Raw genomic sequence first — 4,880 nt, 5'->3', positions numbered from 1 at the left:
AGTGGAGAAATTTCGCCTTTGGTGTATAGACACCAAGAAGATATTTTGTAGCATAGATGTTACCTTTGATGAATCTTCCATAGTAAAGAAGGCAACCAATGTAGTTGTTCAAACAAGAAGTACTTCGCAGCAAGTGGAGAATACTCCAAAACAGGTGGAGTTTCAACATACAATGATCCTAGAAGTTGATGGAATTTATTCTTCAACTCCATTAGAAGAATCAAAAGATGAAGAGGTTCAAACCCAAAAACTACTAGAGACACTATAACCACTTGCAATTACAAGGCCAACGAAAGAAATTTGTAGACCTGCTCGATTTGCTGATATGGTGGCATATGCTCTTCTAGTTGTTGATGATGATATTTGTATCACTTACCAAGAAGCAATGCAAAGCTTGGAAAGTGACAAGTGAAAAAGTGTCATGGATGAAGAAAAAAAATCTCTCCAAAAGAACAACACTTGGAAGTCGAAACAATTACCTAAAGGTAAAAGAGCAATTAGATGCAAGTGGGTATTGCCAAATAAAGATGGATCTCCTATCAAGAAATATATTCGCTACAAGACAAGGTTGGTAGCTAAAGGCTATGCTCAAAAGGATGGAAGACTACAATGAAGTATTTTCCCTATTGTGAAGCATTCCTCCATTAGAATATTGTTGACCTTGGTAGCTCAGTTGAATTTAGAGCTAGATTAACTTGATATAAAGATATATTTCTTGCATGTGATTTGGAAGAGGGGATCTATATGACTCATCCAGAAGGATACAAATATGGTGATTATGATAAATGGGTTTGTAAGTTGAACAAATCTCCATATAGATTGAAATAATCTCCGATGAAGTGGTACAAGTGATTTGATAGCTTTATGAGAAGGCATAAGTACACCAAAAGAAAATATGATCATTATGTGTATTTGTAAAAGCTACAAGATGAATCTTTCATTTATATCTTCTTGTATGTTAACAATATATTGATCGCTTCGAAGAGTAAAAATGAGATAGACAAATTAAAGGCTCAGTTGAATCAAGAGTTTGAGATGAAAGATCTAGGTGAAGCCAAGAAAATCCTTAGTATGAAAATAAGCAGAAATAGATAGAAAGGTAATTTTTGTTTGACAAAGAAGCAATATCTGAAAAAGGTATTACAATATTTTGGCTTGAATGAAAAGACCAAACATGTAAGTATCCCATTTGTTTCTCATTTCAAAATTTGTTCTCAATTGTCTCTTAAAACTAATGAAGAATAAGAATATATGGCAAAAGTTTCATATGTTAATGCAGTTGGGAGTTTGATGTATGCGATGGTGTGTATGCGTCCTAACATTTCACAAGCAGTTGGAGTTGTGAGCATGTACATACATGATCCTAGAAAAGGGCATTGACAAACTGTGAAATAGATTCTATGGTACGTCCGACAAACTGTGGATGGTGGTTTAGTTTTTGCATAGGATGAAACACTTAGTTAGTTGGTGGTTGGATATGTTGATTCCGACTATGTTATAAGCGTCGATCAACTACTAGGTATTTATTTACTCTGGCTAAAGTCACAGTTATTTGGAAGTCTACTTTACAGTCTATTGTGGCTTTGTCTACTATAGAGGCAAAGTATATGGCAGTTTTAGAGGCTGTAAAAGAAGTAATTTGGCTTAACGGGTTGATGGAGGACTTGGGAGTTGTTCAAAGTCACATTAGTCTCTATTGTGACAATCAAAGTGCTACTCACTTAGCAAAAAATTAAGTCTATCATTCAAGGGCTAAGTATATCAACGTAAGGTATCATTTTATGCGTGAAATCTTTGAATAAGGAAAGATTCTACTTCAGAAGATTGCAACGGTAGAAAATTCTGTAGATATGATGACTAAGGTGGTAATTGTAATCAAGTTAAATCATTATTTGAATTTGATTAACATCCTAAAAGTTTGAGCACCTTCAGACGTACGACGCTTACAATTGGAAGCAATACATAAGGATATCTTCATCAAATTTGGGGAGTTGAAGAAGTTAAGTAGGTTTGGAAATATTAAGTCAAGTTGGATATGTGTTACGTGTGACTTGTATTTTTACAAGCTACAAGTTGATTAATCAACAAGTGTTGGTCAAAATTGGTAGCCATCAAAGAATTCATATTCAAATCTGCTATCACTTTAGAATTCAAGTTTAATTTTGCTACATAGGTTGGCTACACAAGTTGACAAGTTGATTCAAGTTTACAATTTGATTCAAGTTGGCAAGTGGCTAACTTTTGCACATGGAAAATTTATCTTTGGTCTCTGAACTATTAGGTTATTTATAAGTTTAGTCTTTGAAACTAAACTATAAATAGGCTTAAGCACATTCACTTAAAATCATCTCAAAAAGTTCTCTCTCCCATTTGTTTTCTTCATTATCCCACTTTTTAATATTTTGAGAATTCTAAGGAATTTCATTTGTTGCAATATTTTGTTAATAGTGAAGTTATCATTCGGTGGTGGTGCTTGAGGAGTAGACAATATTTTCATTGAACCTCATAAAGTTGGTGTGTTCTCTCCATTATTTTTCTTTATTGGGTTTTTCTATTGTGTTTCAATATTCAATAGTTTGATAGGTTTTCCCGCTGTGCAACTTTGGTAAAATTGATCTTGACATTTCAAATCAATTTTGAAACTATGTTCGTGTGAGAAATAACCTAGTTTCCCCAACAGATAAAATATATTGTTAACTTTTAATCAATTAGCAGATTTGACTCAATGGTTAGAGCTCCTAAATCTCTTTCCACATGTATTGAGTTTGATCCCTCATTTATTATTTTTTTTTGTTGCCCTCCCTGTTCTAAGATTTTATCTTGACTAATTTAGATTGACTTGTGCCGCACACATGGATTTGGTGGGTGAGCCTCCCAACGGGGATTTTCTGCATAAACAAGAACTCGAACTTGAAATCTTCTTAAGAGATTGAACCAACTTGTTATCTCTTTTATTAACTTTGGTAATACTATGACTATTTGATCTAATGATTAAATTAATTGAACTAAATTAAAATTGATAGAGTATATAAAAATAAAAATCAAATATATAATTATATAAATTTATTTAACTATCATGTCATTATTTTTATTAATTATTAATGATATATGATTTGATTGATATCCTTTAAGTAATTAAATGACCTGATTAATGAAATTAATACATAAATGATCAAATTAGAACCTCACCTATAATTAAGTGACTACTGGAATAGTTTATCCTAAAAAGAAAAGAAGGCTAAACAAATGGTAAAAGGAGGAATCGTGTGAGGCACGACGCATCCATACATTAAAGATAAAAGCAGATAGCTAGCAAAATGAAAGTGTGGCGCCACTTTACAACCAACTGTCTTCCTCCTTTCTCTCTTTAACAAAGCTGATTAACCAACATTTGCGGTTTAATAATCTCATCCGAACAATTTGATCAAATAAGGCAATGGAAGACAGCTGCAGCTTCATATCGTGCGACAAGCTAGATCGAATGGCTAATTGGGTCGGCACCAGCGTGGCCTCTGCATTTTTCGCATCGTTGGAGCGGTGCTCCTGTATTAATCTCAGCACCACCGATTTTGATGAGGATGAGGAAGCCTATGATCGCCCCCTTGTGTTCACCAAGCCGCTTCTCCATGATGAACATGAAACCGAACCGCGATCCAAACTATCCCCTTAGATCCAAACCATCCCCTTAGATCCATTCCATTGTCCATTTGCTCAACGGCTTCTAGGGTTTGTTCCTTCTTTTTCAGTACTTTTCTCCTTTTCGTTTTATACGTGCAAAAGATGTATTCATTGATTCAACTCTCGTGTGTTTTGGCTTATAATTTGTTGTGATTTTGTTCCTTTTTTAATTATCATTTGAATCGAATTTCCAAGGAATTTGTGGATTTCTTTCTAATTTAATTTGAAGCTGGTTCAACTTTACAATTCTCAACTCATTTGCCGATGCATCATATTGTTGCTAATTTTTTATCTCACAAACATTCTTGTTCTGGGACTGTGCGAGCATAATGAATGAGTTCATGTTTAATGTTAATGAAGTCTTTCTTTTTGCCTTTTCTTCTTTTAATTGAACTTGGGCTATTGGTGATTTCTCTTGACAACTCATTAGAAAAGTAAAAAGAAAACACCAAACGCAAATTTATATTGTTCTTTCACTAAGCTGTCACCATGTTCTTCTAAATCTTATTCAACGAGTGAAACCAGGAGGGATGAGAGGCAGTAGTGAAAGTGTTCTTTAAGTTTTGTTGTCAGCAACTTATCCTTGTTTTGTCAGTTCATTGTGTATGCCACAGGTGTATTTCTTTCTTCCCATGAAAGGTTGCCATGTTTGCTTTAGCTAGGACCCTGTGTCTGCCCTGGAATTCTACTGCTTCCAGTTGATATATTCTTAATTTGGATTATTCTTTATGGTAGAGTTTGTTTTGGCTATAGATATCTGGTTTTGATACTTGATGAAAGCTCTTTTCACTTATGTATATGGTGAAATTGTATAGATATTTATAAATGACCTACTTTGCTTTCGAATAAAATTGTGTATCGTCGTGAAATAAAACGATCACAAAAAGTATAAATACATGATATTCTATATATCCCAAAAACTCTCTATATATACAAAACCCTGACGTATCCCAATGCATTATTCCAATATTCTCCGAAACACATATGTATTCCAATATTCTACGAAACTCATATTTGTATCATAAACCCTGAATTAAATCTTTCTAAAATAATTCTCTCACGCATTTTGAGAATATTTTTCAAAAACACTTTTGGGGTTAAAAGTGTTTTTGAGGCTAGAAACAATATAAGACAGATTAGTAATTTTTTAAGGTTAAAAGTACTTTTCAACATAGTGCTTCCCTTAGATAAGTGCTTTTGGG

This window comes from Hibiscus syriacus, unplaced genomic scaffold, assembly GCF_006381635.1.
Source record: "Hibiscus syriacus cultivar Baekdansim isolate YM2019G1 unplaced genomic scaffold, ASM638163v2 tig00110607_pilon, whole genome shotgun sequence".
In the NCBI taxonomy this organism is placed as follows: domain Eukaryota; kingdom Viridiplantae; phylum Streptophyta; class Magnoliopsida; order Malvales; family Malvaceae; genus Hibiscus; species Hibiscus syriacus.
The sequence above is the reverse complement of the archived record's forward strand: the minus strand, read 5'-3'. Positions refer to the sequence as shown.